Here is a 14,726-nt window from a genome sequence, read left to right as displayed (position 1 = left end):
AAAAAAATATCTCGCCTATAACATGGCATGCGCCAGAAATCAGAGCAGTTTCTCGAAAGCCAACGAATTCTATACGGCGCGACATTCCACAATTTCCACGTACTTGGCGCACTCCGCGTTCTTCGAGTAATTATCCGCGCGTAATTACTCCGTCCCGACTGGTGCATACGTTGTACATGCACGCCCACGCATACATATGTGGGCGCACTTTAATATATTCATATACATATATACGCTTGTATATGTATATACTCATACGGTAGTGCTGAAGTTAAACATGTTAAACATTCAAGATACACGCGCGATCGAATATTATGGTTGTATGCAAAGTATCGATTTTTATACACTGGGACTCATCGGTTCGCTCTCGATCCTTAACAGAAAAAATTAATACACTGAGAAAAGGTAAACTATTTTACTTATACCTTTTATTTCTTTGATGTTGCTAGTACGGACAGTTGTGTTCTTAGCAATACGGTTCGCATTGTTGAGAATAAGTCAGTTAAACTTCAATGCACAGTAGAAACAACGATCCAGAATGGCAACGAGAATACAACTTCAAAATAACATGCTGTCAAAAGAAATCGAGTTATTATGTCAAAATATGTTGTGCTCCCGTCGCTTGCGAGCAAATTAAATTATAGATGTAATTTTAGATATTTTGAAACCTTATAGTTGTTCAAATATTTCTGATACTTTGATAATATTTAAGATAATACGGCCACATTTTTTTACATCAATTTTAATTTACCTTTCTGTATCGTTCTAAAATCAACTTTTGATATGTTTTAGAAATTCTATAATACAGTTGCTGCTTTATAAGCATAACTGAGAAAAGATCAGTCGAATATAGAAAACTTCAGAAATTATATTTTTGAAAGTGGAGCGATCTAATCTGTTTAATGTAATTATCTATACAGAAATATATAATATAGGAAGAAAAAAAAAGTCTTTAACCAAGAATTAATTATATGTAATTATAACAGAAATGTTTATTCGACCAGAACGGCAGAGGAAATAACATCATAGCACACAGTATAAGTTACTCGAGTCATCTGCAAGATTAGATATTGGTGGTTCGCTATTTCAGTTATCGACTGGATCGATTTACGATGTCCGGGGATATTTGGAGCATGTGGCCCGGCCCTCTCGCGAATTCTAATACGCGAATGTCCTCCGGCCAAGAATTCTCGTCACGCGGTAAAAGGCTGTGGACCCGCCGGAAATAATAACTCGCCACTACGTGATGTCCCTTCCGAGGGCCGCGCGCAGTTTGGTTATATAATAAATACTTGCCTTATCCACCGGTTTCACCAAGACTTTCCTGCTTCCGCGGATCATCTTCCGCGCAGTATATATAGAAGCGAAATGAAACTAAGAACCACTCGCCACCATCGGATGGAATCATGCTTCTCTCGCGGTTTCGAGCGGACGGTTATGAGGATTTCCGCGAATAATATCATTTCCATGTACCGTCTCTCATTCGCGTACCGTTCCGCGCACTTCTCTCTTCTTTTTTTTTTTATCGCGTCTTCTACTCCTCTTCTCATCCACTTGGAATACTTATTGCCTCGCTCTTTAAAGTCTACCGCTTTTTTTATAACATCGTCTTTTCTTTTCGCGGAAAATCCAAGGGATTATATTACTACAGTGATACTACAGTGAAATGAGATAATCAATGCATCATAAAAATCTTGATGATACTCTACATTATGCGCCGTTCAATTCCAGCACAACGGTGACAAGTGACGAATGAATAAGTAATAAAACAAACCCATTTCTCGCAATACGTGTTGAAAAGAGGACAAAAACGTTCAAAAATAAATGAATACAATAGAATAGAAAAAAGAAATCGCACCGGTATTGCGCATGTCGTTAAATTCTTCGATATGTAGCTTCGCGCATATTATGAACTCACGTCGAGCTACTACATCGACACGTTTCACCTCATTTTTACATTTTATCGTTGAATATAGAACAAAAAGTGACAGCTGAACAAATCGATTTGAACGCCACTTGTACTAGAGCCTCAAAAAGAGGACACACAAATGAAAGAAAACTATTCTTGTTATTCTTCTCGCTGCTGCGAGCTGTCCCAGCAACTCGCGATGCAAATTTCCTGTCGTAAAAAAAAAATCAAGCATCGGCCCCTGTATTCGTGCCTGGAGTTCTCTTAGCATATCTCTCGTCTCGCTTCTCTCTTCTCTTCTCTCTCTTTCTCCTTTTTCAACTTTCCAACGTGCTTCTCGAGTGGATGAGCCATTATGCAAGTGCATTTTGCGAAGAATCGAGAATAGCCGAACACAATACCGGGACTCTCGCGCGTGCAATGACGTAATTATCAGAAAGCCAGATGCATTTGCAGCGCGCCCAGGTACAGGTATTAATGTGCGAATTATTCTCGCGGGGAAAAACCGTGTCTTTCAATTCCCGTGTCGCTGAGGAGGCAGCGCAAAGTGAAAGCATCGCGAACGCGGAAGCGAAATCGTCGATGTGGGCACTTCGCACATGCGCGCATGCCCTATTCGCAATAAAGCGTGTCCGTTCGCTGCTCATTTTTCTCGCACAAGAAGATTATTTATCAGAGGTGGCGAAGCGCCGGTGGCTGCCGCCGAAGGCGACCAACGGATAAAGACGGTCGCGGTGTGGAAAGGCTGCCCCTCAAACGAAAGCGAGACGCTCGAGGCGATGATCCCGGTAAACAAACAGAGACCGCGTAACTTGCGTCGCGACGTTATCGCTGCCGCACCCCGGCCACGAATGGAATTACTACCTGGCAAACGCATTCCCCGTGTTTACCGCGCACTCCACCTTCAACCTTTCGCTTTTGCCGGCCTTGCGCTGCCTCTCGAGAGCGCGCTTTGTTTCTCGATAGAAGCGTTTCCACTCATTCTCGTGGCAGTGAGCGAAGGGGTACGAGAAAGGATAAAGTGTCGAATATTTCGTAACAGGGCCGATTGTTCCGGCGGAAAATTGTTATCATCGCTGGACTCTTTCGATTTTAGATATGCACGTCAATACTTGTCTGCCCGCATGATATTCGAACGCATGTAGTTTTTACGCGTTCGCGGCTACGATTAATTTAATCGGTAACTTTGTGACGCGGAAGATCTTTTTCTTTTATCGCTCTCGCTCTGACAGTTTTGTATTTGAATTTCAATTTTTTCTTTATGCGTACCCTCACGCTTTTCGTCGTGTTCCTCTCATCATTCTTACATGCAATACAAATAACCCAAGGCTGCAATGTAGCGCTGCATTCCTTCCTCAAACTCGAGCCATACCTGTGCCTTTGTATATAATGAAAGTGTGGAAGGCATCGCGAATACACAAGATGCGTTTCTGATATATATGGTAGAACGTGCCGAGTCACCGCAATAACCTCGCAAACGATGATCAAAGCTCATATGGAAAGCCATGCATGACACGGCGATCGTTAAATGACCTCTGGAAGTTATATCCCGAAGGCTTCCTAGTTTGGAGGAACCAGGTGATCACAACTCTGACTTCGTAACTGTTCTCGATTAGCGACAGTGTGCCGGGAACGCAGAACACTCGCGCGGAATTGGAAACAATGCGCTTGATAGAGAGGGACAAAGAGAGCAAAAGAAAAAGAAATAAAGAGGTTAAACGGAGAGGGGAAAAAGAGAAAAAAGAGAAAAAGAGAGAACGTACGATAAAATAACAAACAGTAGTAAATATGCCGCTCATGAAAGTTTCAAACTTTGAATCTGTGTAACTGCAATTATACACTCGCTTTCGCGAATATGTTTCGGCGACGCCCGGCTTATCGAGCACGTAAAAATGTCACCCCGTAATTCAGGAAAGTTTCCGCGCACGCGGCGGGGGAGTTATAATGGTGTATAGGTCGGAATAACAGATTGCTAATTACGAGAACGACGTGAAAACTACCGCGACGTTCATCACATCGGGCATGCTGAAACTGCATCCAAAGTCTAGGTAGTTTTGATTAAGTTTCTAACGGATGGCTGGATTCGTTCTAGGATCCTGTCAGACGTCAGGGAGGTATTCGCGCGTTCATTCACGGGCGAGGAATAGGGTGAAATTGGAGTTGAAGTGCCTTCGCGGAGCCGGACAAGTCCGTCAAGGGCCCGTAGGTAGATGGAAAAGGTCGCTCGGGATGAAAAATAAGAGGCGGGAATCCTTCGATCGACTCTTATATACCTTCATCGAGAGAGCGCTGCAGATAGAGGAATTCAGTGTTCGTCTTACTTCCATTCATCGTTCTTCTGTATCCTTTTTCTCTCCCCGCCCTTATAGCTTCCGTCGTCTTTTATTTTTCGATTGCCGTATATTGAGTAAAGCTCGCGGTGCGATAGCGCTACATCGATCGCACGGAATTTCGATTGCATTGCGGAAAATTTCATAAGAGCGGTTACTTATCGCGGATTTTACAATTCGTTTTAACGTTTCTCGATATTTCGTAACGGCTCAATAATAACGCGGGAATCGAACGAAATCTAGCGCATCAACTACTCGTCTTGTGTTTCTTTTTAAAGAAAGATTCGTGAGAAAAGCTTAATGTGATTTTGTACAAGAATTTATTTTCTCTCAGTCGTGAAAAACTCGTCGATCAAAAGCGCGTCGGCAATATATCCTTCGTCGGGAAAGCGATAATTCTATTCGTACGCGTTCTATCGCCAGAGAAGTCCCACCCACGTTCCACTTAATTATTTTCCTAGAAGAGACGATGATTTTTTCGTTGTCTGAGATTCGCGTACTCTTCAATCGCAATCTGAGAACGTCGGAATAGACTCTTGATGGGTCTTGAGAACAAGATCCCAAGCATGGTACGTACAACGTTCTTCGAAAGAGACTCGTGTCTGCTCATCTATTGAGGCGACGTCGATGGTATAGAAGCACGCCGAAGTGACGGGGTAAGGGGTCGAGGGTGGAGAGAAGCGAGAGTAGGAATGGTAGGATACGATGGGGAGGCGCTCGTGCTTGGGACAACGAACCGATGGGATAGACTCTCGCAAAGACAGAGAGTGGGTGGTACGTTGATCGATTCCTCCTGCGGTTTTGTCTAAGGGGGACTTATTGACTTTCTGAAGACGCTCAGCACCGGAGGATCACCGTGCATCGCCGAGGATGCACAATGCGGCGTCAAGTACATAGCTTCCTGCGCGAATGTGTGCACCGCCACGATCCCTAGGTAAGATCACCCATTGTTTTCCGTATTCCTCCCATCCCAACCGATGTCTCGATTTTCGATTTCGAGTGTCCCCCGCAACCGATCACCGAGATCCGCGCCTGTATGTCGCGCGCGAGCGCAAGCGGAGATCGAGCTTTATCCCTCGCGAAGACGACGCGACACGCGCGGTCGGATGAACGGCTGAAACACGGGAGGCATAGCTTTCCGGGCGCATCGAATTCCGCCGTCGAGATCGAATTAAATCGACAAACCGGCGACGTCTGCTCGCGACGCGAAAACGTATTGTATTTTGACGAATGGTATTCCCATGTTGCGAGCCCACACCATCATCCCGCGTGAACGCCGCAATAAAACGACGCGGAATAAACATTGAATCGATCAAGAGGGAAAGGCACCATTTTCATACATCAGACGGTTCACGTGTCGGAGTCATTTATCACAAGTGGCGCTCGTGCATCCACCGCGCGTGCGAGATATACCGACAAGAAAAGTCATAAGTCTTCCTTCATCGGCTTAATCGCATCCTTCGTGCTATATAACTGAAACGCTAGCGCGCGGGCGCTACCATTTTTCCGCGGAATTATTACGATATCGGGTGGAATGCGACGCGCGGAAAGCGGGGGGGGGGGGGTGGACGGGAGGAAAGGGCGAAACGAGGGTGAGTGATTCGGAGGGTGAGTCGCCGCTCGGCAACCGAATGTTTGCACGTCCGTCCTAACAAGAACGTACGACTTGTTTTGATTCACTGTCGGTGGTTGAACAACGGGCAAACGCAAACCGAAATAGGAATGCTCCGTGCGGCCCGAGCCCCGAGCTCGGCGGAAGCTCCGTGTTACAGGCTCGTAAAAAGCGGCCGACAGGGCGGAATTAAAGGAGCGACCACAAAAGCGTGGTCCGACATGATACTCCGATAATTTTGTAGCCTCGCGCGCGTTCCTAGGAGGGCGGCGACAGAAAAAGAAAGGAAACATCACGGTGGAACAAAGTCGCACAGGCCGCACGATGGTGCCGACGCCGGTGTAACCGGATGCCTTACCCGTGCTGGCCGCCGGCCAAGCCTCGTAAATCCCAAATTACAGGACGAAAGTACAGATTTCGTCTGTTCGCGTCCACTGCGGGAATTCTAGGCTCTTTAACGAAAAATCCGGTCACCCGCTCATCAGCGTCGCCGATTAGTTTCGTTTTCGCGATCGATTCACGGCTGCGAAAATCTGTGGAACTCGATACAAGCATTATCGTTGTATCTTATACCATATATTAGTAGCTTCTATCTTTTCCAATGAAATTATATGAATCTGCCGTCTTTCATTTTAGTCAGATAATACATCGCTTTTAAGCGTCCATTATAGTCTTTAATCTTTATGCGCATTAATAAAAAGCACTGTTACAGTAATGTAATTCGTTAGCTTCGCTATAACAGGGAGTAATCAATTAAACTTGCCAGGTTTACTTGGAAAATAAAAAAATCAGGTTATCTCGGGGAACAAAATGTGTAAAGACCGCGTAAATAACAGTCATAAATCTCTGAGTATTATTTCCAAAATTTTGTACAATTACCCTGATTATTTCATTACTCGCAGTTAATGTCATCGAGGAATTATATTTGTATTTCCATCAAGCAATTCATTTTGAAAAATATCCCTCATTACACTGGCAGCGAGAGTGAGTGAGTGACAGAAAAACAGAGAAGAGAGAGAAATAAAGCGCGAGTAGTATTTCGGTAGCGAGTCCTCTTGACAAGGAGTTTTGACGGGAAACAAAATCGGAATGGCTACGCTCGACTTGAGTCACCGCATCTAAACAGGAAGAAGGTGAAACAGATGCCGAGGGGATGACGGAGCAAAGGAGGAATGAGCTTTTCGACTGTACATCAAGCGGAGCGAAAACATAGGAACGCGTTGAAATGATCTAAAGGGCGGGTTTCCGTTTGAGTTAAGCTCACAAATTCGCCTCCAGGTCGACGAAGAAGAGAAAAGCCAAGGGATGGGGTAGGATGGAGAAGTGTACCGCTCTTCAGCGCGGGGTGACACAAAGGAGGAGCCTTCTAGTGGTTGAAAGAGGGCTCTGAAGGCACCAACGGCCATTATACCGAGGCGATACATCGCGAACGTACTTCCACCCTCCACTGTCTGTTTCTTCTCGAATCGCCTGCGGATAGCAGCGGAGAATCCTAGTAGATCCCGGTGTGAGGCTTTCCGAATAGATGAGGGAGAGAGAGAGAGAGAGCCCCATGTACTTGTATAACCACGAGTACGATTGAAGAAAAAGACCAAGTACCGCGAGGCAGATAACACTAAAGCCAATAGCGTATCGCAAATATGAATTTGCGCTCGGGTAATAAAATTGTGATAAAATGCCGCGAAGTTATATGCATGCAATTACATTATTCAATATATATTCAAGAGGTACGGAAAGGAAAAAGTATATCTTTTCATCTTCTTATTACCATGTAGCAAATAATCTTGAAGGGATACGACGAGAGCGTTCGGAATTTCTCTTTCGTATTAAGCGAATCTTTCCAGAATTGCCAAATCAGACGCAAGATGAAAAGCAAATAGATAAAGCTACCTCATATGTACTCCTGGCTGAGAACATTGTTAATACACGATTGTTAATATAGCAATTCATGTATAATCCCTTTCGAGCACCAAAGGTTAATAGGGAACACGGATTACCGATTACCGGCGTCGGCGACAACCATTATTCCTCAATCGAATGACGGAATAGTCAATGTATCGAGAGCAACAGGATACATTATGGACGCGTCTCTTGCCCCTGACGCTACGCTCATATCCATTATTGTTATTTCCGTTTGATAATTTCATTTCACACGTGACCTCGCGTCGGCGCGGCGGGAAGATGCGGGGAAGACGCGGTATCAGAGCTTCAACATCGTACACTCCGATATCTTCGAGAGAAAGCTCGATAATACCGCGCAAAGGAGCCGCTAAGAAACATTCTGAAGATATATCAGTCGACGTTCGGAGCCCGGATAGAATGGCGGCTTTAAAACTCGATGTTCTCTCCCCTCCTCTTTAGTTCTACCCTAGACAGTCCCGTCCTCCTTTTCAGACAGATACCTACGATAACCTGCTGCTCCTGGATTCGACATTATAATGGGCATCGTAGGCGTTCCATTTCCGTTGCTCTTAGAAAACCTCGTCTTTCTTTTGAAGAAGACGACGCTTTCCTTTACATCGTACCTCGGTCGCCCTTTTCCCGTTTCATTCGACGAGGCGTTTTCCATGCAAGATACAAAACTTTTATAGTTATACATCGACAGATATTTGAAGAAATTTATGTCATTAAGTCGTATAACACGAATGATATTTTAAACTATGTGTAAAGATGGGTACGACGGAAACGATATCGTTAAAATATGCGTTCTGCAGATTGCTTGATTATACATAACATTATATAATTATGTGAATGATAAATAGATCAGCAGAAGGAAATATCACAGAAATTTTGAACATTTCCAGCTACGTTATTCACGCACGAAAGTTTCGCCCGCGAAGGCGTGGTGCATTTTTCTTGATTCCTGCCTTCCGCTGTAAGGAAAGCTCGCTTCAATATACATATATGTTCTCATTTACCTTTGGTCTTTTTGTTCTCTATTCTCCCTGCCTTTTCTGTTCTTTTCAGCGGAGATATAAAAGGAAGGAACACTTTCCTCGAAGTTTATTTCTATAATTCTCTATAAAAAAGTGTAACTTCAGAGAACCGTTATTGACGACCAACGTAACGAAGGAAATTAAAGTCGTTCCTGGATGGATAGTTCTTGCAATGAGGTTAGTTAAATCTTCAGCCTCCGATGGTATGTAAATTCCCGCAATTGGCTTTAACTGACTATGGTTCGCGTTCGATATGTAGATTTCGTTTAACCTCTTGGAGTATGAATTATGTTCCAGCGATAAGAGCGCCCGCGGTTTGATACTCCACCAAGATTATATAAAGACGATAAGACCGGAAGTTTGTTGACTTAAATATAACCGCTTTTGTACTAATTTAATGACGTCACAAATACGCGAACAGGTAAATTAATAATCGCAGCTTTTCCTTCGATAATAATCTTGTTACCGAAAATAATTCATTTAAATATAATTATAATATCAGCAAAATAATACCTCCTTTTTTAATGTATAAATATATTAAATATTAACCTAATTTTGTAATAATTAACATTTTTTATTCACAGAGAACTGTCTTGGCAATAGTCACACCAAATATGGCAGTTTTGCTCGGCACGTGTGAGGCAAAGTTCACGTGCCCAAATGAATTCTGCAACGTGGTGCTTTTTGCAGCAGCCTGATTTCCAGTCACTCGTTATATCACAGCTTTCTTCCGTGTCAAGAATATTCCAGACGTACACAGCATTTAAGGCTACAGTACCTGGCCCCCATTGAGAAAAACAAAATAGAGTTTTTCTTCATGTCACAAAAGAGTAATATATAGAGAACTTATCAAAGTATAATTGTGAAAATTTTCTCCTTTCCTTTTTTCTTTTACTATGAGATTATATTTTACTGTAATGTACGTTATAAGCTTTCCGACATTGTAAGATGTAAACGTTTCGCAATGCTACGATTATAATTTTGTCCCGTTTTACACTAGTTAATTATCGTACGATCATCTGTTTTCATTCTCTATGTGATTTTTGCGTTAACCTGTGAGGCACTATTTTACCTATATAAACTATAGCTACAGCTGTAATTATATAATTATATTTAAGGCAATTCAAATTGTGTGATTTGAGATGATATCTCATAGTGTTACTGTTCCCGTGATAGTTCCTTGTATGTAAATGCGATTGAATTCCGCAAAATGAGGCTGAATTTACACTAGATAGATAGAATGAGTTTGCTCGCATACATATTGAAAGTTTATTTTAGTACATTTGTTTAAATGATTTTCTGTTAACATTAAATACAGGTATTCACCGGCATCTGTATTGCTATTGTGGTTATTTACTTCCGCGAGAGCAAACACACTACCCATAATCGTACATGGGAACATGAATTACATTCAATATGTCATATAGCGGGTGTGCAATTAGCGCGAAATAGAATATATGCTTGAATTGTTGTGGTACGCGCTTACGCAAATTTTTCGATAGTTAATCAATCTTCGTCATGAATATTAAGAACGGAAGGTTGAAATAAGATTAAATTTGCTTGCGGCGTTTCTAAATTAAATGAATAGAGCAGATTACCTCATATTCGCTTCTTCTGTATCCGTCTTCGCGATTTCTTTGTGACGAATTAAAATTTTTCTCTCCTCTGTTTTGTGCTTGATTTAATATTATTATTATGATTAGTTCGTGAAATTTTATCGCTGCCTATTTGCGTTTCCATTTTATTGTCTCTCGAGAAAAACAAAAATATTTTCGAAATTGGTTATCGTGAAAAAGTTTATACAGTGAATATATAGGTACAAATCAATCCGAGGAGCATTTCATATAATATGTAATGATTTATTAAAAAGAAATAAACTGAATGTTTAATTTAAAAATAGCAATGTTGATTGGTTATAATCAACGTTTCTTTTAGACTGCAGAGGAAACAGCAGTCCAATGGCAACAGCCAAACCAAATATAATGGCTTTCCAATATACCAAATTCTGCAACGTGGTACATTTTTTAGTGGCGTGATTTCCAGTTGCACGCTATAACTTAGCTTTGCGATTCGTGTCGAGAATATTTTAGACGTATGCGACACTTTGAACTGCAACACGTTATTCAAGCATTTGTTTCAAGGAACGCGACGTTAAATATTCAACGTCGCGCATAACGAAACACATCATGGCAAATTATAAATCACAATCTCACGCGCGCCGCGATCAGGCACACTTATAGCCGTGCGTACGTCAACGTCAGTTAAACAAGGATGAGGGGAGTAACGGAGGCCCCCGAATCCGCGAAGGGTGACAAGTTCGGTTTCAGCCTCGTGCTATAATTTGTGACTGATAATGTCACTCCCCCGGTGGAATCAACTTGTTAACCCACCCCAGTCCCCCTCAAATGGATCATCCATACTAGAATTATAGTGTTATATATATATGGCGTGTCGTAAACCTATTCCAAGCTCGCAAAGATTACGTTACGTATGTACTCAATAATGTAAAGGAGCACGGTAAATTCTTATCCGAGGTATATTGTGAATACATACGAAAGAAATTCGCTTGAAAAAATTTCTAATTTTGTTTTTTTCTATTTTCAGGTTTTTTTTATTCTGGTTTTTATTTTTTTTTATGCATACTATTTTTATTCGTCTTCATTAAAATGGCACGTCTTCGAGAATCTACCCTAAAATCTCGAACAAAATTCTGTTCTCACGGCACGACATTCTATTTTCAAGCTACGTCTATTAATATTTTTCCACTTTCCAGGATTGCAATTTAATCAATAATAAAATCTCCGCGAATACAAATTGTTCGCTACAGGAGAAAGCTTCTATTATTGCGATATATGTGAGAGATGTCCGAGAAGATTTATATTACTTGACACCGCAGACGCGCGCTAGGCGCGCGCTATTTGGCTTTAATATATTATACTATTACTATTACATTTTACACTATTAACTCCTTGATACACAAAACTGTCAAAGTATGCGATGACAAATTCTCACGAAGGAAAAGAGGCCTCAATTCTTCGATAAAAAATAAATTCACTCAGATAATATGCCTTTTTTAAGAGTGGATATCTTTCTAAATTTCTCCATTAGACATTATTTCTCACAAAGATATTCACATATATCGCACTAGAATTATGTAGGACATAGAATTCCCGATATACATTCACGTGTTTCGCGAACGGATCACCTAGGTAATTAGCAGCTGGGTTAATTTGTGCCTGTGTGCGTATTGAGGAATTAGCTTAAGGGGTAGACCACGAATAATTGTTAGTTGAATTACAGTGCTATTCTACTGGGCGAACTTTCTGAGGTCGAGCAAACCAACTTTGGAAAGCACGTCGGTTACGTTGCTGAATACGCGCGTCGCGTTTCTCGTCAAATGAAATAGTTCAACAAGTATTTTATTTGTCAGGTAACGCAACAAATATAAAATGAAATACGAGTGTCTAACAATAACACAATTATATAAGCGTAAATTATTCTCAACAAAAAAAAGTAATTCTGTTCGGAAATTAAAGTGCATACTCATATCACTCTACAGTAACAAGATTGCTTCGAGAATCAGAATGATTGTTACACGCAAGAATATAACGTGCAACAAATTAGACAATTTGTAGATTATCGCAGATATATTCTTGTGTGATTATTAGTTCCATAAATACAAAATATTTTTCAAAGGTCTCGTTAAGATTTTTCGATCATCACTTTGGATCTTTTTATTTGTTTCTAACTATACTGTAGATAAACATAGGCGCAACATGAAGACGCTCGACGAAATAGAGAGATTACTTTTTTTGATGAAATCTCGAGCTAACGCACCTCGTAACCACGTACCATTACAGATGATGATGCTATACATCCAAGGCGAAGAGGTGGCATCATCCAGTTATTTTCCATAAAAAAGAGGAACTGTATATTTACGAGCAGCGCGTAACCATAAAGGCCTAGTATCAGTTGAAATATTCTTTTTCTCGCCGAGGCGAGAGAGAGAACGGCCCAGGAGCGAAATTTCCAGCTTTTCGACCATCCTGCTAAGCTAAACGCGACTGAATGGTGCGCACGAAGAATATTCGTTGGTAATTGGCAGTTTCGTCGATTGCTATTAGTACGAGCGATTATACGTTTGGAGGAGGAGTTAAGTGCACGAGAGAGATGATTGGAGCACATGTCCGTCCGACAGGAATATTACCATAACGACGACAATCGTCTCTAGCCAAAGCAATTACCGCGCGCAAGTTATGGCCGCGTGATACGGTGGATGTACACGTGAGGTCGAAAGCCCCGTACCTACTGGAGATTATTGATCATCGATCGGGGGAGAGGTCGGAGTGGCCGGGCGTCTCCGGCCGAATCCGCAAGAACGCCCTACGCTACAGAAAGTTATTACCCGAGGCGTTCGTTACGAAAATTAGATTGTACGTGTATTTGATCGAGCGGATAATCTATTGATCGGCGTTTATTCTCGGCCTCAACGCCGCGAAAGGCTCTCCAGTTAAATCGATAAAATCAAACTGCGGCCGTCGTTGCGCGGTGCGAGTCGAAAATAGACACTTTTAGAATTCACTTTAATATGAATAATTTTCGATTCGTTATATCTTCAGAAGTTTAATTTCTGCGAAAGCTTAATTTCATTCTCCTTATCTAATTCCAAAGAAATGACTATTAATTCCTCGACATTTTCGTCGACACAAATCGACTGCAAATGTCACCGAGGAATGAAGTAACTCGTCTATTTTCGGGGACACCGTGTATCCACTGTACATGTAAATGGGCACATGCACAGATCAATATCTCAGGAGAATGCATTCTCGCCCTTCGGGCGAACGGAGCGCGGAGGGGAGGAGAAGGAGGAGAGGGAAGGGGATGTGTCCTATCTGTTAAACGTCTTTTCTCAGTCGACGTTGCCGACGTGGCTCACCCCTCTCCGTCTTTAGTCTTAATCCTTCCGCGGCGCAAACAGGGGTAAGAGACGCTTATACATCCTGTTAAACCGCATTCAGGCGTCGGCGGTTAAGGCAGGCGGAATTATTGCTGCGAATTAGCTCCCCCTTGCCGTAAACTTCTTCCGACACCCAGCCGTCGCCTCGGCGGAAGGAACTTGCGGGCGAAGATAATAACGTTAATGCTGCAACGTGCAGGAGGAGAGATACGAATTAATACGCCGCGCGAGAATACCGCCGCTGCATTTTTCGTCGGCACGTTTCATTTCGCGGAAGTGACCGACTTCCTCGCGCATGCATCGCGCGGTTTACTTGCGTTTCGCAAGTGACGCACTCTCTTAAATTGAATCGATGAAAATCTCGCTGATTGAAACAGAGTAACATGGAATTTCATCGAGGAGTGAATAAGTGTCTCATTTGTCTTAAGTGCAAACATTAACACTTTCTCCTTCCGTCTTGTACTATTTCATTACGGGTAGTAGAATATTTGTAAGATGTAACTTTTAAAGCTTTCTCTATTTGTTTCGGATTACTAATCTGAGATAGTTATTTTTGATTGTAAATTATAGACTAGCTAATTATTATAGATTAATAGTATTATTGATTATATATTATTGGATATTATATATTATTGATTACAGATAATGGATTTGCTAATTACTTTGGATTGCTAATTAATAGCGAGATATCCTCGTACCTGTAGAATGAAATCCGTAATTAGTGTCCAAACTCAGGTTCATGTAATACACTTTTTATGCTGTCAAGCTTACTATTCGCAGCTACTATTTCCAGCAATTTAATATCGTTGATTGAAACGGTTTATTATTGATTATTTCTTCAATGAGATCTCATTTATTTCTAGTGTTATACTTATAACTGTAATCCTATAACTAGTGATTATTCCCAACTTTTCGATAATAATAGACTGTTTGAAAGAGAGAGAGAGAGAGAGAGAGAGAGAGAGAGAGAGAGAGAGAGAGA

The 14,726-nt window shown here is 41.8% G+C and overlaps 1 protein-coding gene and 1 long non-coding RNA gene across 6 annotated transcripts in view; one reads left to right on the top strand and one right to left on the bottom strand.

Annotated features, from left to right (window-relative positions):
- LOC112455730 (synaptogenesis protein syg-2-like) overlaps positions 1-14,726 on the bottom strand; it is a 327,928-nt gene that overhangs the window by 91,961 nt on the left and 221,241 nt on the right. The gene's annotated exons all lie outside the window — the stretch shown is intronic.
- On the top strand, positions 8,844-9,531 carry LOC112455732. The gene is made up of 3 exons (XR_003040889.1): positions 8,844-8,964; positions 9,085-9,208; positions 9,372-9,531. It is a non-coding gene; the product is annotated as an uncharacterized LOC112455732 (long non-coding RNA).

Source organism: Temnothorax curvispinosus, unplaced genomic scaffold (genome assembly GCF_003070985.1).
Source record: "Temnothorax curvispinosus isolate PA1 unplaced genomic scaffold, ASM307098v1 QBEX01006326.1, whole genome shotgun sequence".
Taxonomy (NCBI): Eukaryota; Metazoa; Arthropoda; class Insecta; order Hymenoptera; family Formicidae; genus Temnothorax; species Temnothorax curvispinosus.
Note: the sequence above shows the minus strand (reverse complement) of the source record. Positions and strands in the feature narration are given on the sequence as shown.